Genomic DNA, 23189 nt, shown 5'->3' on the forward strand with positions numbered 1-23189 from the left:
TGTCATCATGCCACCTATCTCAAGGATTGTCTTTAAAGTTACAAATAATACATGAGAATTAGAATAGACATAATAGGTAAAGAGATTGATTAAGGAATACAAAAAAAGAAAAAAAATGTCACCAAGAAAAGCCTGTGCCCAGATGACCTCACTGGTAAATTCTACCAGTGGTTTAAAGAAAAAATAAGACCAATCATCTAGAAAATATCCAAAAAATAGAAAAGGATGAAACATTGCCTGACTCATTCTAGGTAGTATTACCAGATACCAAGACCACACAGACTGGTTCCAAATAGGAAAAGGAGTACGTCAAGGCTGTATATTGTCACCCTGCTTATTTAACTTATATGCAGAGTACATCATGACAAATGCTGGCTGGAAGAAGCACAAGCGGAATCAAGATTGCCGGGAGAAATATCAATAACCTCAGATATGCAGATGACACCACCCTTATGGCAGAAAGTGAGGAGGAACTAAAAAGCCTCTTGATGAAAGTGAAAGAGGAGAGGGAAAAAGTTGACTTAAAGCTCAACATTCAGAAAACTAAGATCATGGCATCTGGTCCCATCACTTCATGGGAAATAGATGGGGGCAACAGTGGAAACAGTGGCTGACTTTATTTTTTGGGGCTCCAAAATCACTGCAGATGGTGACTGCAGCCATGAAATTAAAAGATGCTTACTCCTTGGAAGGAAAGTTATGACCAACCTAGTCAGAATATCAGAAAGCAAAGACATTACTTTGCCAACAAAGGTCCGTCTAATCAAGGCTATGATTTTTCGAGTAGTCATGTATGGATGTGAGAGTTGGACTATAAAGAAAGTTGAGCACCAAAGAATTGATGCTTTTGAACTGTGGTGTTGGAGAAAACTCTTGAGAATCCACTGGACTGCAAGGAGATCCAACCAGTCCATCCTAAAGGAGATCAGTCCTGGGTGTTCATTGGAAGGTCTGATGTTGAGGCTGAAACTCTAATACTTTGGCCACCTGATGTGAAGAGCTGACTTATTTGAAAAGACCCTGATGTTGGGAAAGACTGAGGGCAGGAGGAGAAGGGGACGACAGAGGGAGGATGAGATGGTTGGATGGCATCACTGACTCAATGGACATGAGTTTGGATAGGCTACAGGAGTTGGTGTTGGACAGGGAGGCCTGGCATGCTGCGGTTCATGGGGTCGCAGAGTCGGACACAACTGAGCGACTGAACTGAACTGAGACCACACAAAAATATCCTATGAAAATAAAACTATACAGAAATATCTCATATCAATATAAATGCAAAAAGCCTTCAAAAATATTAGCAAACAAAATGCAGCAATATATAAAAATAATAATATAACATGACCAAGTGGGATTTATCCTATGAAATCAAGGTTGACTTAATATCTGAAAACAAATTAATGCAATACATCATATCAATATAGTAAAGAACACAAAGCATAGTGCCATCTCAAGAGATGCAGAACAAATATTTGACCTAAACAACATCTGGGTCTGGTTTTTTCTTTGTAAGTGGTTTAGGGATTAGAATTCTATCATATGTTATAGATCTCTTCAGATTTTATATTTCTTCTTGTATCAGATTCAATGCTTTCATATCTTTTTAGGAATTCGCTAATTACACCCAAATATTCTAGTTGGTTTTCATAAAGGTTTTCACAGTATTCTCTTATAATCCTTTTTATTTCTGTGTGGACATAGTGATGCCTTCTCTTTCAGCACTGATTTTGGTAATGTATGCCTGTTATGTTTAGTTTTATGTGTAAATTTGTCTGGGCCACAGTGCTCATATATATATATATCCGAACATTTTTCTGGGCATTTCTGAGAAACGGTTTTCTTGGAAGACATTAATTTTGAAAGTGGTGAACTTTGAGTAAAGCAAATTGCCCTCTAAAATGTATATGGAACTTACCAAATCAGTTGAAAATCTTAACAGTGAAAAGTCTCATCTCCCCCAAGCAAAAAGGAGTTCTGACAGCAGCTTGTCTTTGAGCTCGAACTTTAACTCCTCCCTAGGTCTCTAGCCTGACAGCCTATCTTACAGATTTTAGATTTGAACCTCCACAATCATATGAGATAATTCTTGGAAAAAAAAGGAAGAAATAAAAAAAAAAAAAAAAAACATTGGTTTTCAAAGAACAGATTTCAAGTGCTAGTTTCTAAAGAACCAAATTATGGTGTTGCTAATTTTTATTTTCTCTTTCTTAATTTCTGCTATAATCTTTATTAATCCCCCCCCTTTTTTTTCTGCTTGATTTGTGCTTAGTTTGTTCTTCTTTTACTGATTTCTTAAGGTATAAGCTTAGGTTAATTGATTTGAGATCTCTTTTTTTTTCCTAATACAGCCATTACAACACTGTTCAGATGCTTTATTTTTTTTTTTTAATTTTTTATTAGTTGGAGGCTAATTACTTCACAACATTTCAGTGGGTTTTGTCATACACTGATATGAATCAGCCATAGATTTAAATTTGTCATTTAATTTAGTTTTCACTGCATCTATGTGATATTCATATTAATTGAGATATAGTTGATTTTATTGAATCAATTCCATGTACTAAACAGTACATCCTAATTTATCTATTTTCTATGTAAAATTGTGTATTTGTTAAATCTTGATTCCCAGTTTATCTCTTCCCACTTTCCACTTTGGTAGCAAGAAGTTTGCTTTTTGTATCTGTGAGTCTATTTCTGTTTTGTAAATAAATTCATTTGTATCATTTTTTTTTTTAGATTCCACATATAAGCAATATCATATCATAGTTGTCTTTCTCTGTCTGGCTTACTTCGGTTAGTATGATAATGTCTAGGTCCATCCATGCTGCTGCAAATAGTATTATTTCATTCATTTTTTATGATTGAGTAGTATTACATTGTATACATCTTCTTTATCCAATCCTCTGTTGATAGACATTTAGGTTTTTTCCATGTCTTGGCTGTGGTAAATAGTGTTGCTATGAACATTGGGATGCATGCATCTTTTTTAATTAGAGTTTTCCTCTTCCAGATATATACCCAGAAGAGGGATTGCTGGATCATATGGTAACTCTAGTTTTAGTTTTTTTAAGGAAACTCCATACTACTTTCCATAGTGGCTGCACAAATTTACATTTCCATCAACAGTGTAGTAGGGTTCCCCATGAATGCTTTTATCAACTAAACAATTATACCTCACAGAGCCCTTTTATCCTTATAAAAGCTTAATACATCAACAACAAAATAACTGACACATTTACTCATTCTATGAGTTTCTCAAAAGTAACACAACATAACATTAATTTAATGAGTCATGTGTCTAACCCACAAATCTGTTAATTTTTAAAGGTCAGCTCATAGAAAATAAGTATCAATAAAGATATATTTACTTGGTACATTTTTCCCTCAAGCACAAGCAATTTTGTCAATATATGATTCTCGTATTGGAAATATGACTGGAGCTGAAATAATGGAAACTGCAAACTTCCATTCAGCAAAACGAAAGTTTAATATTGGCATATAAGACTTCAAAGATAACTTATATTTCACACCAAAGCATTTTGAAAAGTTTGCTTTTAATTTGCAGATTTTTTTCTATTCATCATAACTGTTCTCAATTATTACCATAAACATAGTTGTACACAACCAAAATCTGTATGCAAGTTTTGTCCTCAAAAGAGAATAAACTTTTCAGTTTCAGTTTAATTTAGTTCTTTACTTCTGTCTAAATCCCGGTAGCTCAAATGGTAAAGAATCTGCCTGTGATGCAGGAGACCAGGGTTCAATCCCTGGGTTGGGAAGATCCTCTGGAGAAGGGCATGGCAATCCACTCCAGTATTCTTGCCTGGAGAATTCCATGGACAGAGAAGCCTGGCAGGCTATAGTTTGTGGGGTCGCAAAGAGTCAGACATGACTAAGTGACTAACACGCACAAATCAAATTGTAAGTACGCTTACAAAATGTCTTTGGCACTAAAAATTTGGAAATTTTTTTTCTAAGAATTCCTACAATTCATCACTTTACATTATTCACTGCTAAATTAAACTAAGTATGAAAAAGCACCTCAAACTACCTTTTTATATTACTCAGTGTGCTGATACAGAAAGCTTCCAGTGGAAATGTCAATCAAGAAAATATTACATCACTCAACATATACTATGACCTAAAATGTGTAGAAATGTTAGCACATTAAAAACGTGTTTGATATGATTTTAAATTTAAGCCATGTTCAATTATACTAGGAGGATATTCTCAAAAGTTTCCTGGAAAGCTAACTCTTGTTCTGGGCCATGCTGGCATTAGCTTATATTACTTCTAAATAAATTCCTCATTAATGCAAATACAATGCAGGCATTTAAAATTAGAAATAAAATAATCTGAAGAAATTATCTGAGAGGCTGCCTAATAAAATGGAGACGGAAACATGAAAGGGAAATTAAAAGAAAAGGTATTTAAAATATATATATATATATATTTATTTATTTATGGCTGTTTTAATTCTTCATTGGGGCACACAGGCATTCTCCAGTTTCGGTGTGCAGGGGCTACTCTCTAGTTGTGCTGCATGAGCTTCTTATTGCAGTAGCTTCTCTTGTTGCAGAGCACAGGCTCTAGGCATGGGGGCTCAGTAGTTGTGGCACACAGGCTTAGTTGTCCTGTGGCTTGTGGGATCTTCCCACACCAGGAATCAAACCCATGCCCCCTGCCTTGGCAGGCAGCCTTCAGTGAATGGGGTAAGATGGAGTTGAGGGAAGCTTCATTTTCCCAATACTTTAAATTAATTATCCTGGCTTTATTCTAGTATCACCCTTTCGCCCTATGTTGCTATCTGGTATTTTGTAGGTTCTAGGCCTCTCAGCCATTCTTTAGGAAAGATGAGCTTTTTCTCCGGCTCATTGTTGCTATAATTGGACAGTCGATAGCCAATAAATTTATTCAAGTATGAAATAACACAAAAAAGTAGCCAGCCACTAATAAAGAAGTATTTGGGTTGTCTAAATTGGCTGATGGCAAGTCATTCTAATGTGCAGAGCTGAAAAATGTCTTCCTGCTTAGCAGTGTATATTTTCCAGGTTGATGGTCCGACCTCTGTGAAGTGGCAGACTGTATGCAGGAGTTGTGAATTCATGCATCAGACTCAGATTACTCCTCCAACTATATTCCTCTAATCCCATAGTCTTTAAAAATTGTTGAATATAAAAAGCTGAAACTTATGTGTGTTCTGTTACTCTACCCACTATGTGAACTAAACAGATACTTGCTATCATTTATTTACATGATATAGTCTATTCATGAATCTGGTGCTTCATTTCTCTATGCCTTTACAAATGCAGGTGCAATAATTTCATGAACATGGATTTACTTTCAAAATTATAAATGAGCGAGAAGAGGCAATAATTTAATAAACTCCACAACGCATGTGTCAAACCAATCTGGCTTTTACAAGTGAAGTCAAAATGACTTTTGTTGCCACCTAGAGCAATAGCAATCAAAGGAAAAATTTAAGACTTTTAGTCTAATAAATTGAGAACGCTTCATTATATAGCCACCACTCTAGAATGCCAAAGGTGTTTTAGGGATGTTTATCAAATCTAAGAGTGTAAATTGTGGGGTTTCATTTCCAGATCTGTCAGGGATTCACAGTGTGAAGTGGAAGAAGTCATTTTCATGGAAGTAATTCAAGTCTTTATTTATATTCCCAGGGCATGATACCTTGAAAGGAGAACCTAGCTGTGAAATATGTTAAGCACAGAGGGAATCTCAGAGGCCAGAAGTGACAGGGAATGTATGTCCTCCTTGAAAAGAGATGACATGTGTACCAACCCCTCTTCTGACATTTCCATCATGAATGCATCCTCACTAGGGATATAGGTTATTTAGTATTTTCAGCTCTGGAATGTTGTTTTCAAAAGGTGTAACTTAGAGTGCTGTAGGTAACTTAGAAAAGTAAGAACAAAACATCCATAATCCTATAGAATGACACAACTATTACTACAGTCTCTGTTTATCTTCCACAAGTTTTCATTGTGGGCTTCCCAGGTGGCTCAGTGGTAGAGAATTCACCTGCCAATGCAGGAGACGCAGGTTCGATCCTTGGGTCATGAAGATACCCTGGAGAAGAAAATGACAACCCACTGAAGTATTTTGTCCTGGGAAATCCCATGGACAGAGGAGCCTAGTGGGCTACAGTCCATGGGATCTCAGAGTCAGACACAACTGAGTGACTTAGCACACATGCACTGTTTTCATTGTTATACATATTTTGCAAAGCTCTACTCATATTGTATCCACAATATTGTGTCATGCCTTGGTCACTTATAATAAGTATTTCAATTTTCTTATCTTCATAATTGCAATTTATGATTTTAATGACAGCATAATAGTCAATAAAGTCATTGCATCATGAATGAACCCTTTCTCTACATGTGAACACTTTTGTCCATATATGGACATTTCTATGTATGGAAATTACCACTTTTGGACCCATTTTGAGATTACTATGTTTCTGTTGAAATAGCAGACCCAAGCACCAAAACACAACTATAGTCTATAAACAATTAACAATATCTATATTCATACAACTTGAAGTTTCCATTCAATACCTAATTATCACATGAAACACATTTAGTTTTGTTAGCAGTCAAAAATAAATAAATAATACTTCCTCTTGGGTCAATAATTTTCTGTCATCTTAAATACAGGGTACAGCTAAGGTCTTTCATACTGAATTTGAAACATAAGACCCTCACATGAGAATTTCTCTGGACCTCCATGAGCCAGTAAATGTATTAACACCAGTGTCTGTCTTCAAAGAGATCATATCCCACTGAAAAGCTAGCAAAGGAGACCAAAAAAGAATGATGCTATCTTGGAAGTCAGGAAGGGAGCTTTAATAAGAGAATGTTCATTGGTGACAGATGCCCCAAGGAGATCACCTAAAAGGAAAAACAATCAGCACCAGTTAGTGAATAAATATTTATTCAGTGTTTACTATGTGCAAAAGAGGAGAGTGAAAAGGTTGGTGTAAAGCTCAACATTCAGAAAACTAAGATCATGGCATCCAGTCCCATCACTTCATGGCAGATAGATGGGGAAACAGTGGAAACAGTGTCAGACTTTATTTTTCTGGGCTCCAAAATCACTGCAGATGGTGACTGCGGCCGTGAAATCAAAAGACGCTTACTCCTGGGAAGGAAAATTATGACCAACCTAGAGAGCATATTAAAAAGTAGAGACATTACTTTGTCAACAAAGGCCTGTCTAGTCAAGGCTATGGTTTTTCCAGTGGTCATGTATGAATGTGAGAATTGGACTATAAAGAAAGCTGAATGCAGAAGAATTGATGCTTTTGAACTGTGGTGTTGGAGAAGACTCTTGAAAGTCCCTTGGACTGCAAGGAGATCCAACCAGTCCATCCTAAGGGAGATCAGTCCTGGGTGTTCATTGGAAGGACTGATGAAGCTGAAACTCCAGTACTTTGGCCACCTGATGCGAAGAGCTGACTCATTGGAAAAGACCCTGATGCTGGGAAAGATTGAGGGCAGGAGGAGAAGGGGACGACAGAGGATGAGATGGCTGGATGGCATCATTGACTCGATGGACATGGGTTTGGGTAGACTCCGGAAGTTGGTGATGGACAGGGAGGCCTGGCGTGCTGCGGTTCATGGGGTCGCAAAGAGTTGGACACAACTGAGTGACTAAACTGAACTGAGACATAATTTAGGGTTGACTGTAATGCAGTGAATAAAGCTAAGTCTCTGCCCTCAAGAAACTCACACTCTAATGGGAGCCAAAAGAAAATAAACATGCAAACAAACACAAAAAATGATTTATGGTACCAAGGGCTATGAAGAAAATAAATTGAGGATGTACTGAGATTTAGTTCAAGTGTTCAGGAGAGGTTTCTCTAAAAAGACACAATTTGTTTTCAGACCTAAAAGATCTTAAAGGCAACTCTGGATTCAATAATTAGGAAGTCCTTGGTGATTTTTCAAAGTACAGTTTCAGTCAAATGGTGAGTTGAGAAGTCAGAAAGCTTTAAGGGAGTTGATGTTTAATGGTTACAAAATTTCAGTTATGTAAGATGAGTAAGTTCTAGAACTCTGCTCTACAACATAGTGTCCATACTTAACAATATAAGATTATGTATTTAAATATTTGTTAAGAGGGTAGCTCTCATTTAATTATTCTTATTGCAAACACACTAACAAAGAAAAGAAAAGGAACCAAGGAAATTTATCGAAGGAATTGATATGTCAGTTACGATGGTGTCATGAGGATATGCATATGTCTAAACCAATCAAATCATACACATTAAACATGTGCAGTTCTTTGTATATCAGTTATACCTCAATAAACCTTATTATAAATAAATCTATTATCAAAGAAATAAAAACAAGGCAAGAAGTTTCACCCTTGAAGGGGAGGGTGAAGTCAACGGATGTTTATGGTTGCTGATGCTGCTTCTTTTTTAAAATTTTTATTCAGGATTGACCTTATTTTCAATCTCTGATGAAGTAACCAGTAGAAAGGCAGATGCTGAAAATAGAAAAGAAAAATAACCAATGAAGCATGGTTCATTCTCAAGTCCCTTGAATAGAAATATTTATTCATTAAATATTTATTAAGTATTTTTGTTTTTGTTTGATTCTTGTGCAACTTTTAATGTGAAAAGCACACTAAATATATGACTGCCTGCTGACTCATTTTTCAGGGAGATTTCTGCTGAATTGCCAGGATGGAGGAAGTGGAAAAAAAAAATGCTAAACATACCACTTCAATATGGTGAATTGGTGGAGAGAGGTACTCTCTGCCATTTGGAGACATTCAAAAACATTATTTCCACGAAATTCTTTAAATAGAGATGTCAAATTTATGAAATATTCTTAAGAAGTCTGAATGAAATTTGCCACATAGAAAAATTTGAGCAAAATGTAATCATACATTTTTCCAATATCATATTCTTTGACAAAAATTCTAAATCTTATGTTACATGTAACTTTCTCTTTTTTTAAATCACTTTTGATGTTGATAGTTTTATAAAAATATTTTCTTGAAAATGAAATAAAATGCTACAACCTGTGGTCATTCCCTACTTAGCTTACCATTTGTTGTATTACAAAGTCAGAGTTAATTAGCAAAGATTATACTATAGTTATTAATTTTCTCAGCAGTCAAAGATCATCTTCCTGTAGTGGCTTTGATACTATGAATGAATACTTGCCAGGTAAAGTATTTCTTGATTGTTAAACATCACTGGTGCTTTGACCAACTTCACCTCAACCTCTCAACGTCCCTGCCACTCATTTAACAACTGGAGAAGAAGTTGCCCCACACAAATGCTTTAGTAAGAATAGCTCACAGAAAATGAGGTGCTTGTAAATCCCTGTGTAGGCTGCACAATCTTCACAATTTTTCACAATGCATATTCTGACAAGATGAACACATGCATCAAAGTTTTGAGCAAGTTAAATCATTCTTATAGTTCTGAGGAGATTCGTACAAATGAAGATTTCTCAATTTCGCCATTACTGACATTTTGGGCAGCATGATTCTTTGTTGTGGGAAGCTCTCCTTTGTACTATAGGATGGTTAGTAACAGTCCTGGCCTCTAGTCATTAGAGGCCAAGAGCATCTTCCCCCGACCCCTATTATGCCAACCAACAATGTGCCTAGACATTTACAAACAGCCCCTAGATGACAAAATTTTCCCCAGTTGAGAAGCACTAGGTCAAAGAAACACATTAATGTTCTAGAGAAGATAGTTCTAGAGACATTATAATGTTAACACAGTATTTGTTGTAAAAGAAATGCACATAATTCATTTTTACCAAATAAATTTATAGAATATATCATAAATATGTTTTACTTAGAAAATGGATATACTTAGTCCTATAGGAGAAAGAAAAACAGTTAACTCCTACCCTTTAATTATGAAACAGATTTATTAAATTATCTTTAAAATATAAATGTTAATATAGAACATATTTACAAAATATTAACTTGAGTCATAGCTACTTGAGAAACTCACATTAGAGCTCCCCAGCAATATAAGCTGTGTAGTTTAATTTCCATCTACAGTAACAATATTATCCCATGATTAAATCAAGCCATGTGCATGACTGCCCTACAAGGCCCATAGATTTGAAAACTCAGATACACAATGTAAGCAATCTGGCGATTTCTCTATCAATATCACAACAAATCTGTATAAAGCCATCAAGCTAGGTAGCAGTAAACTATTCACAGGCAAGTCATTTGGGCTCTTGAGGACTCAGGAAGGAAGTGATACTTATAGGCACTTGATTACTCTAAGAATGACTTATTACTAATTGTCAGGGGCCAGAGATTGTGTATGTCTTGCCAGCTGAATAAAGATATCTAGCTATGGATCCTCAGCTACTCATTATGCATTCTACCTAAAGAGGAGGTTTAATTAGTCTAACAACATAGGGGTTTTCAGAAGGCTGCTTTAAAGAAGGAACCAGGGCTATCAGACCTCAAGAGTGAAGAGCTTGCAGTCTACAAAGGGACTCATAATCACCACATTTCCTGTGAGCTATTCCTGCCAGATGTCTCTGCAGCTGGCTTTATCCCCTGTGACTAGTAGTGTCCCCACCAGATTAGCCAGTTGTTTGAGAAACAGTGAAATACAGAATACCAGCCCAACAGGACTTCAGGGAGCTGTCCTACACATGCAGGAACCTGGGGAGCTGTGTGGACTGGTCTAGAGCAGTTTACAAGAATCTTAAATTATGCATGGACTCAGCTTCCCAAGGTCTTCCCAAGTAGTGCTGGTGGTAAAGAACCCACCTTCCAATGAAGGTTAGACATAAGAGGAACGGGTTTGATCCCTGCATCGGGAAGATCCCCTGGAGAAAGTCACGGCAACCCACTACAGTATTCTTACCTGGAGAATCCCATGGACAGAGGAGCCTGGCAGGTTGCAGGCCATAGGGTCACAAAGAGTCGGGCATGACTGAGGTGACTTGGCAAGCAGGCATACACTGCTTCCCAACTGTGCTTTGACTTTTCCAAATATCTGGTCATTTAGCAAAGATATATCTATTGTGCACATTGAAAGCTTTATTAAGTGGGGTGTACTTAAATCAGAACTAAAGAGCCTCTTGATGAGGATGAAGGAGGAGAGTGAAAAAGCTGGCTTAAAATTCAATATTAAAAAAAAAAAAAAGCCCTAAAATCATGGCATCCATTTCCATCATTTCATGGCAAGTAGGAGAGGAAAAGGGGGAAGCAGTGACAGATTTCCTCTTCTTGGACTCTAAAATCACTATGGATGGTGACTGCAGCCATGAAATTAGAAGACGATTGCCTTTTGGTAGGAAAGCTATGACAAACCTAAACAATGTGTTACAAAGTAAAGATGTCACTTTGTCAACAAAGGTCCGTATAGTCAAGGCTATGGTCTTTCCAGTAGTCATGTATAGATGTGAGAACTGGACAATAAAGAAGGCAGAGTGCCAGAGAATTGATTATTTAAAACTGTGGTGCTGGAGAAGACTCTTGAGAGTCCCTTGGACAGCAAGGGGATCAAACCAGTCAATCTTAAAGGAAATCAACCCTGAATACTCTTTGGGAGGACTGATGCTGAAGTTGAAACTCCAATACTTTGGCCACCTGATGCAAACAGCTGACTGTCAGGGAAAGACCCTAATGATGAAAGCAGAAGGAGAAGATTGAAGGCAGAAGGAATATTGAAGGCAGAAGGAGAAGAGGGTGACAGAGGATCAGATGATTGGATAGCATCACTGATTCAATGGACATGAACTTGGGCAAACTCTGGGAGATGGTGAGGGACAGGGCAGCCTGGCATGCTGCAGTCCATGGGGTCATAAAGAGTGGAACACAACTTGGAGACTGAACAACAACAAAAACGACAACTTAAACATTATTTGCTAAATTACATTATGGGTTTCCCTGATGGTTCATTGGGAAATAATTTGCTTGCCAGTACAGGAGATGCATGTTTGAACCCTGGGTCAGGAAGATCCCTGGGATAAGGGAATGGCTACCCATTCCAGTATTCTTACCTGGAAAATTCCATGGACAGAGGAGACTGGCGAGCTACAGTCCACGGGGGTCCCAAAGAGTTGTTCAAAGCTTAGCGACTGAACAACAAAAAGTACATTATGGTCAAGCTAGCCAACTCTGCATATATAAAATTAGCTTCTTTTCCAAATGCTTCTAAAGGTTTGTCACTAATTTCCACAAACAAATCAACCTTAAGCCTGAGATTTAGCCCTTGAATTATGTGCAAATAGACTTAAAATGTTTAATCCAAATATACTGGAACCAAAGTTTCAAATATGTATAAATTACAAGGCAACAACACTTGGCCTCTGGGAAGGATCCATTAACCAGGGGATGTTGCTAAGCTTTGGTGCTTGTTGGAAACAATGCCCATTATTTAAGTTTCACCTCAGGCAATCCGGACACTTCCTTGTTCCTGTCTTCCCTGTTGCTCCCGTGTCCTTATTGTAGGCTCTCAACACCCTTAAGCACATTATCTGATCACAACTCTTAACACCCAGAATTTTAACTGTTTATACATACACTTGGCTGTGAGCTCTGTGAAGGCAGAGGTATTGTCTTACTTTTTGACACCTGGCATAGTGTCTGATACTTAGTAGGCAGTTGTTAAGTGATGGTTGAACTATTTAAGCAAACTGTACTTTTATGCCTGAGTCCTCTGGCACAGGCAAAACTTTCTATTTTATACATCTCATTTTACAGCTCATTTCAAAGACTCGGGGGAGCAAGAAATATCATGTTTATTATTTTTGATACTTCAGCTTATAAGTATCATTCTCCTAATATGGCAGACATCAATTCAGAGATTTCTACCACTTTCCCAGGGTGTAGTGTCAAAGTTTCTGTGTTCGTGTATGTTTGCTTGGGGTCATCTTACTAACCATATTTTTAGCATCTTTTGAGACAGTCAACTTCCTGACTCCCCATTGCAACTGAGACACTCTTAGTGCCCATCCTCAAGCCTTTTTCATTCCAAGGAGCTCTTTTTTCAAGTTCTAGGGCACACTGAAGTCATGCCACCATTTCATGTTCTTCATTCTGGGGTACAGAAAATTCCCTCAGGTGTCTAAAGCATTGCTTTTCTGAAGTCTGGCCACCTCCACCAGTTCTACCAGGAGAATGGAGGATACCATGACCACTACACCCATATTGACTTGCCTCTTCCTTTAGACTGAAAAATTTTGTGTCTTGAGAACACAAAAGCTTTGCATTAATTCATGGGGGATCTTCTGGAATCTTTTGAGTATGCCCTGTTTTTTTCTCAATTTCCCCTGTATGGTGAAACCCCTTCTGTCTCCTGTTTCTCCTCTAACATTCCTTCATTGAGACCTAGGCGTAGAGAGGTCCAGCTCAGGGAATGTATGGGAAGGGCCAAGGTAGCCCTGGATCAAGCTATAAACAAAACTTTGAGATTTAAGTCCTTATCCATTTCAAAAAAAATTGTTCTTATTTTACTAGCTTTGTGGTTCCCAACTGGGGGTGATTTCGCACCCCTCCCCAGGGAGTATTTGGGAATTTCTGGAGGCATTTTTGATTGTTACAACGGGGTGGGGGAGGTGATCATTTGGTGTTATTGATGTCCAGTGAGTACAGATCAGAAACACTCATAAACATCCTAAATTGCAGAGGACAAGACAGCCTCCCACAAAGAATTATCTGCCACAATACATCAATGTTGACAAAGGTAAAAAACTTTGTAGCTTATTCCTTAATATTTTGCCTAAAGAGATTGTGGGTGTTTTCAGCTATAAAAGGATGCATATTTTGGCAAATCAACAGCTCTTTCTCACCATAGTAGGTAAGTAAGGGAAGGAATAAGAAGCAGATATGAAGAGTTTATTCTGTGTCAGGCATTATGCTCAATACTTTACATTTTTGCTATATTTACTACTCCTAGAAAACAGTATGAAGAAGTTAGGATAGCTATCTCCATTTTCAGAGTTAGAAAAGAAAACTGAGTTTCAGAAAAAGTAAACAATGGATCCAGATCACAGTATCTAAAAGAAGCTGAGCAAAAGTTAACTATCAGACTGTATGACTTCAGAACTGATGCCATTTCCACATCAGCAAGGAGATCTCCTGATCCATATACCTTTTTTCTCCAACTTTATCAAAATATAATTGACATTTAACATTATACAAATTTAAGTTATACAACATGTTGATCTGATGTTCTTATAGATTGCAAAATGATTATCACCATAGCATTAGCTAACACCTCCATCACCTCACGTAATTACGATTTCTCTTTTGTAGGGAGAACATTTAAGATCTACTCTCTTAGTACCTTTCACATGTATAACACATTGTTGTTAGCTATAATCACCAGGCTGTACACTGGATCCCCAGAATTTACTTTTTTATAACTGGAAGTTTGCATACTTTGACCAGCATCTCATTTTCCCCACCCACTAGCTCCTGGTAACCACTGACCTACTCTCTATTTCTACGTGTTTGGCTTTATTTGATTCCACATACAGTGTATAATACAGTTTTTATCTCTCTCTGTCTGATTTATATCACTTAGCATAATACTCTAAGTCAATCCCTGTTGCTACAAATGGCAAGATTTTCTTTTTTCCATTGAAGGACATTTTCAATATGTTGGCTGTCATGAATAGTGCTGCAATGAACCTAGGAGTGCAGACATCACTTCAAGATGCTGTTTTCATTCCCTATGAATATATACCCAGAAGTGGGATTGTTGTATAATATGTATTAATAGTTTTATTTATATTTTTAATTTTTGAGGCATCTCCATACTGTTTTCAGTAGTTGCTGTTGCTCAGTCGTGTCTGACTCTGTGACCCCATGGATTGTATGATGTCAGGCTTCCCTGTCCTTCACCATCTCCCAGAGTTTGCTCAAACTCATGTCCATTGAGTTTTTATGCCATCCAACAATCTCATTCTCTTTTGCCCCCTTCTCCTCCTGCCTTCAATCTTTGCCAGCATCAGGGTCTTTTCCAATGAGTCAGCTCTTCACATTAGATGGCCAAAGTATTGGAGCTTCAACTTCAGCATCAGCCCTTCCAATGAGTATTCAGGACTGACTTCCTTTAGGATTGACTGGTTTGATCTCCTTGCAGTCCAAGGGACTCTCAAGAGTCTTCTCTGGCACCACAATTCAAAGGCATCAATTTTTCTGCACTCAGCCAAGTAATAACATGAATCCTCATGAACCCATTAACCTGAGAACACTGTCAATGCAATTACATTTCCCAGTGTATCCTTATAGTCTTGCCTTGCTGCCCTTGGATACTGACTTTTTTTTTTTTTTTTTTTGGATACTGACTTTCTTTCTTTCTTTCATTTGACCACACTGCCTGACCAGGGATTGAACCTGCACCCTCGGCAGTGAAAGCACAAATCCTAACCACTGGACCACCAAGGAATTCCTGATCCTGACTTAAAAAATTCCTTTGATTTTCACTAATGCCTTACCCCAGAAGTACATGTCGTTAGTTTTGCTTAATTTTTTAAGTTTATAAAAATGGGAAGATATTTTACATTTCTTGTGTAGTTTGCTTTGTTCACTCAAAATTGCTTGTGACTTCCATCAATGTTCCTGTGTGTCCTTGCAGTTCTTTTTCCCCCTGACGTATAGGATCCTATTATATGACTATATCAGAATGTTCTCATCCCTTTTCCTGTTAATGGACACTTTACTTGTTTCTAGCTTTCCACTCTTATATAGTGTGGCTATAAATCCATGAACCTGCCTCTTGATGCATATGTTTGAAAGTTCCTCTTGGGAACATACCTGGAAGAGAGTGGCTGCATTATAGGGGATGCAGATGTTCAACTTTTACATGACAATCTAATATTCTTCCCCAAGGTGTTTGTATCAACTTATAGTCCCACCAGAGTGTGTGAGAGTTACCATTGGTGCAAATTCTTGCTATCATTTGAATTTTGAATTCAATAGAATTTGAATATCTATTTTCTAGGGTAAGATGAGCTAACTAAAGTTGAGTTGGAGTAGTATGATTAAGGTATGTTAGGTTTCCTATACAGTGAGGTGTTTCCTGTGAGTGTGGACTGACATGGGTTTAGATTTGTGTGGGGGCCACTTGGACTGCCTCCATTTTGTAAGTCCCAATATGCAAATTTCTTTTATCAGAGGGAAATGGTACATGTCTCTTCTTTCAGACTTGTTATTAGGACAAAATAGCCATAAACATTCTGATTACTTTAAAGCTATAGGAATAAATGATATTAACAAAAAACCTATAGGAATTTTCATTTTTATTAGATTATCAGCACTTAGCCAAACTAATGTCTTAAAGGTTGCAAGTTAGTCAACTTACCCTCTCTCTGAATCCCGGTTTATATCTGCAAGAATGTTGACTAACTGTGGCCCATCCATAACAGTCAGGTTATGGGTTCAAGAGTCATCATTCACTTCCATTAACTGTTATTGACCTGTCTCTCTCCCACAATCTTTGATATATATCCTTTCCAGTGTCTCTCAGACACTGCCTGACATTTGGGGATCTGCTTCATGTTCAGTTCTGAGCCATTGCCCTCAAGTTTTTTTTCATATATGTGGTTACTCATCTGTCTCTAGCTGAGACAACATTTTTAGATATCTGTCAATCTTCAAGTAACTCCCTGATTGCATGCTTGTTTTGAGTCAAAGCAGGTTCCCTAACTAGACTCACAAAGCTCCTTCTGGACTTTAGTTTCCAATCAAGATGGAGCAATCTGGGCCAGATTTACACTCCCACATGAAGCAATGAAAAAAACTTGCAAACTTTAATCTCAAGTTATCAGGCAACAAAGAACAGTGATTCTGAGATGGGAAACAAGGTGAACACTGCAATGTCCCAGCTAACTACCTTGAGAAAGTTTCCAAGCTGCAGTGCACAGAGAAACCAGCTGTAGTGCACAGAGAAACCAGCTGTAGACAGGCAGAGTTTCTGTGGATTTATAGTATATGTGGAAGCATGCTATCTGGAAATCATAGCACAAAGACCATGAGAGGAGGAATCAAAATATGCTGTGGCATGATTCTTATACTATATATGAAGTAGCATTATATCAGTTATCAGTGGACTATGATAAGTTAGAGGTGTATCCAATAAATCCTGAAACAATCCCTAAAAGAGTGTAACAAAGAGTTACAGATAATAAGCTAATAGAGGAGATAAACTATAATCATACAAAATACTCAGTTAATCCAAAATAAGCCAGAAAAAGATGAAAAAGAGAAAAGAGTACAAATGAAAAAATAAAAGGTCTAATAAAAGATGATACAATTAAACTTAACCATACCAGTGGTCACATTAAATGAAAATGATCTAAATGCCTTAAATAAAGGCAGAGATTATCATATTGGATTAAAAAAAAAAAAGGCCCACTGCATTCTGCCCACAAGAAACCAACTTTAAATATAATGACAGCCACAAATAGATGAAAAGTATAACAGTGGAATAAAATATGCCATGATAACACTAGTAAAATGAGAGCTAGGATGCTTATATTAATATCAAAGTAGATTTCAGAGCAAAGAATTGTACTACAGTTAAAGGAAGTTGTTTCATAATAATAAAAGGGCCAATTTATCAAGAGGAAATATTAATCTAAACATTTGTGTGCTGAAAAACACAGCTCCAAAATATATGAGGAAAAACTAAAGGAATAGCAAGGAGAAATAAAATTATGTTGGGAAATTTCAACACTTATCTCTCGGTTATTGATATTGATGGAACAATTGGGTGGAAAATCTGCAAGCATGTAGAAGAATTAAACAGCACTGTGAACCAATTTGGGCTTCCCTGGTGTCTCAGTGGTAAAGAATCTGCCTGCTAGTGCAGGAAACTTGGGTTCGATCCTTAGGTCAGGAAAATCCCCTGGAGAAGGAAATGGCAACCCACTCCAGTATTCTTGCCTGGGAAATCCCATTGACAGAGGAGCCAAGTGGGCAAAAGGCATGGGGTCACAAATAAAGTTGTACATGATTTAGTGACTTAAAAACATCAACAACAAATGAACCGATTTGACCTCATTGGCATTTGTTGAAGAGTCTATCTAAACATAGCAGAATATATATATATATATATATATGTATATATATATATATATGTATATATATATATATATGTATATATATATACATATACACACACACACACACACACACATATATATATATATATTTAATTATTTATTTTTAATTGAAGGATACTTGCTTGACAATGTTCTGTTGGTTTCTGCCACACATTAACATGAATCAGCCACAGGTATACATATTTCACCTCCTTCTTGAGCCTCTGTCCCACCTCCCACCCCAGAATGCACATTTATTTCGAGTGTCTATGGAAGATTTGCTTACATAGAATATATGCTGTGTCATACATTATCTCAATATATTTAAAATATTTTTTTTACTTTGTCCATTTGAATTTTTTAATTTTTTTTAAATTGAAGGATAATTGCTTTACAGAATTTTGTTGTTTTCTGTAAAACATCATTGATTCATACTGATATTTGAAATAATTTAAACCACAGTCTGACAACAATGGAATTAAATTAAAGATCAATAGCAATCAATAGCTTGAAAACCCCTGTATATTTGAGAATTAAATAACATGTTTCTAGATAAGCCATGGGTCAAAAAAGATATCAGAAGAGAATTTGGAAAGTATTTTGGAATGAATGAAAATGAAGACACAGCATAACAGAATTTGCAGGAAGCTCTTAAAGCAGGACTTGGGGAAATTTTATAGCATTAAATGCCTAAGTTTGAAAAGGAGAATGATCTCAAGTCAGTAATCCCTGTTTCCATCTTAAGAAACTAGAAAAAGAACAAATTAAACTCAGCACAGGGAGAGGAAACAAAATTATAAAGATTGGAACAGATGTAAATGTGAAAAAACAACAACCACCAAAATGAGAGAAAAAGTCAATGAAAACAAACACTGCTGAAGATCAATAAAACTGATAAATCTCTTCCCAGACTTCTCAAGAAAAAAGAGAGAAGACACAACTGACACAAATGGATGAGAAAAAATCATATCACTACAAATTTCACAGACACTAAAAGGATGATAAATAAATAGTGTAAACAAATGGGAATTCCCTGGTGATTCACTGGTTAGGACACAGTACTTTCACTGCTTGATCCCTGATTGGAATCAGGCTACTGTTTAGTAGCTTAGTTGTGTCCCACTCTTTGTGACCCATGGACTGCAGCACTCCAGGCTTCCCTGTCCATCAACAACTCCCAGAGCTTGCTCAAACTCATGTCCATTGAGTTGGTGATGCCATCCAACCTTCTCTTCCTGCCTTCAATTTTTCCCAGAATCAGGGTCTTTTCTAATGAGTCGGCTCTATGCATCAGGTGGCCAAAGGATTGGAACTTCAGCTTCAGCATCAGTCCTTCCAATGAATATTCAAGACTGACTTCTTTTAAGATTGACTGTTTTGATCTCCTTGTAGTCCAAGGGACTCTCAAGTGTCTTCTCCAACACCACAGTTCAAAAGTCATCCAGACATGGTTATTGGAAAAACCATAGCTTTGACTATACGAACATTTGCTGCCATAGCATAGACAAAGAGAGTATAGCAAACACAATCACCTTTCAAGATAGTGACCTTGTGCACTTGTGATGTGTGGTCTGATGCAGCTTAACTCTGTAAAATCAGATTAGGCACTCCCTTTCCTGTGGGGATGGTGTGTGAAAGGTCACTTCCTCCCTGATGCTACTGCTAAGTCACTTCAGTCGTGTCTGACTCTGTGTGACCCCATCCCTAGGATTCTCCAGGCAAGAACACTGGAGTGGGTTGCCATTTCCTTCTCCAATGCATAAAAGTGAAAAATGAAAGTGAAGTTGCTCAGTCATGTCTGACTCTTTGCGACCTCATGGACTGCAGCCTACCAGGCTCCTCCGTCCATGGGATTTTCCAGGCAAGAGTACTGGAGTGGGGTGCCATTGCCTTCTCCCATTTCCTCCCTAACACTTGACTATTATTTTTCCTTTATTTGGTCTTAGCTATTTTTAAGGCGACAGCGGACTTTACCAAGTGTATTCGTTCCTAGGGCTGCCTTGATAAAGTACCGCAAGCTGGTTGGCTAAACCATCATTTTTTTTTTTTTTAATTTTTGGCAGCATCATGTGGGATCTTAGTTCCCCAGCCAGGGATCTAACCCGTCTGAACCACTGTCCCACCAGGGAAGTCCCTGAGACATCAGAGATTTATTCTCTCACAGTTCCAGAGGCTAGATGTCTGAGATGGGGGTGTCAGTAGAGCCATGCCCTCCTCTGAAGGCACCAGGGATGGATCTTTGCCAGCCCTCTCTCCTCAGTTCTGGTAGTTGCCTAGCCCGGGGCAGCACAACTCTCATCTTCCCACGGCATTCTCTCTGTTTTCTTGTCTGGGTCCAACTTTCCCCTTTTTATAACAGCACCAGTAATATTGGATCAGGGGCCCACTCTAATATGATGGGTCCACATCTGACATCTGCAGTGACCCTGTTTCCAAAGTGTCACGTTCTGGGGGTTAGGGATTTGGGAGAGGGGCACAGTTCAACACCTAATGCCAAGGTTTTCCATCACTCATAATCCATGTGTCCCTACAGCATCTCGGGAATTTGTTTCTCCTCTTATCATGAGTACTTCTTACAAAAGTGTTTCAGTGTGGATGCTTGGTGGCAGACCTTCTGAGGCCTTATATGCCTGAATTAAACTTAATCTATATTACTTGTGCTACAGCAGAAGTGTACAACAAAATATGAGCTTTAGAAAAAGAAACTAAATCACAAAATCTGGCATATATAGAGGACCCATGTGATGTTATGGTCAGGAAAAAATACTTTTTCCTTCCAATCCAACATCCAGTACCTATTTAATGAATAGAGGAGGTGTTCTTTGGGAGGCTGGCTATAGCATAAAAGTGGTTGAAAGGTCTAGAGCACCATAAATCTGTATTAGACTTACATGATTTTGTGCATATAACAGTAATGAAAAAAGGAAAGTGGCTTAAATTAGCATATAGTAGCCAAGACTGGTTTTCTGACAATCCATGTGTCTAACAATTGGCATATGGTTCCTGAAATAGCTTACCCCACACCATTTTAATATTTTAAGTGACTTGTAGTATGTTTTTATGTTTTCCTATAAGTAAGGTCAAGAGATCAGCATAGAAAACTTTATTTTTGTTAATATCACTTTATCTTCACTGTTCTTTCAGTGAAACTAAGGTTTATAAAAGAGACTTATTTACACAATAGTGATATATTCCTTTTTGAACAAATATCAAGAGTTGACTACCTTCATACCTTCATTGTTACTAATTTATAATATTTTCCATTAGTACTTTTGTACTTTAGAATTTCATTTCATTTTGCTGTGGATACTTTTATTTATATAAACATGTGGAAATTAAAAGTAAGTAGCTCAGTTCAGTTCGGTTCAGTTGTTCAGTTGTGTCCGACTCCTTGTGACCCCATAGACTGCAGCATGGCAGGCCTCCCTATCCATCATCAACTCCCGGAGCTTACTCAAACTCATGTCCATTGAGTCAGTGAAGACATCCAACCATCTCATCCTCTGTCGTCCCCTTCTCCTCCACCTTCAATCTTTCCCAACATCAGGGTTTTTTCCCAAGGAGTCAGTTCTTTGCATCAGGTGGCCAAAGTATTGGAGTTTCAGCTTTAGCATCAGTCCTTCCAATGAATATTCAGGACTGATTTATTTTAGGATTGACTGGTTTGATCTCCTTGCAGTCCAAGGGACTCTCAAGAGTCTTCTCCAACACCACAGTTCAAAAGCATCAGTTCTTCTGTGCTCAGCCCTCTTTATAGTCCAACTCACATCCACACATGACTACTCGAAAAACCATAGCTTTGACTAGATGGACCTTTGTTGCCAAAGTAATGTCTCTGTTTTAAAATATGCTGTCTAAGTTGGTCAAAGCGTTTCTTCCAAGGAGTAAGCGTCTTTTAATTTCATGGCTGCAATCGCCATCTGCAGTGATTTTGAAGCCCAAAAATATAAAGTCTGTCACTGTTTCCATTGCTTTCCCATCTATTTGCCATGAAGTGATGGGACCGGATGCCATGATCTTAGTTTTCTGAATGCTGAGTTTTAAGCCAGCTTTTTCACTCTCCTCTTTGACTTTCATCAAGAGGCTTTTTAGTTCTTCTTCACTTTCTGCCATAAATGTGGTGTCATCTGCATATTTGAGGTTATTGATATTTCTCCTGGCAATCTTGATTCCAGCTTGTGCTTCATCCAGCCTAGCGTTATAAGGACTTGCCGGGTGGCTCAGATGGTAAAGCGTCTGTCTACAATGAGGGAGACCCGAGTCCAATACCTGGGTTGGGAAGATACCCTGGAGAAGGAAATGGCAACCCACTCCAGTACTATTGCCTGGAAAATCCCATGGACAGAGGAGTCTGATAGACTAGAGTCCATGGGGTCGCAAAGAGTCAGACATGACTGAGTGACTTCACTTTCACTTTCACTCTGCATATATGTTAAATAAACAGGGTGGCAATATACAGCCTTAATGTACTCCTTTCCTGATTTGGAACCAGTCTGTTGTTCCATGTCCAGTTCTAACTGTTGCTTCTTGACCTGCATACAGATTTCTCAGGAGGCAGGTCAAGTGGTCTGGTATTCCCATCTCTTGAAGAATTTTCCACAGTTTATTGTGATCCACACAGTCAAAGACTTTGGCATAGTCAATAAAGCAGAAGTAGATGTTTTTTCTGGAACTCTTTTGCTTTTTCTAAGATCCAATGGATGTTGGCAATTTGATCTCTGGTTCCTCTGCCTTTTGTAAATCCAGCTTGAACATCTGGAAGTTCACAGTTCCTGTGCTGTTGAGGCCTGGCTTGGATAATTTTGAACATTACTTTGCTAGCATGTGAGATGAGTGCAATTGTGTGGTAGTTTGAGCATTCTTTGGCATTGCCTTTCCTTGTGATTGGAATGAAAACTGACTTTTTCCAGTCCTGTGGCCACTGCTGAGTAGCTCAGTTACATTCTTTTTTTTTTAATTGAAGTACATTTTTTTTTAATTGAAGTACTTGACTTTTAATTTTGTATTAGTTTCGGGTGTACAGCAAATTCACTTTTATATTTTATATATAAAATATATACAAAATTGTGTATATATATTCAGATTCTTTTCCATTATTGGTTATTATGA

This window comes from Cervus canadensis, chromosome X, assembly GCF_019320065.1.
Source record: "Cervus canadensis isolate Bull #8, Minnesota chromosome X, ASM1932006v1, whole genome shotgun sequence".
Lineage (NCBI taxonomy): Eukaryota > Metazoa > Chordata > Mammalia > Artiodactyla > Cervidae > Cervus > Cervus canadensis.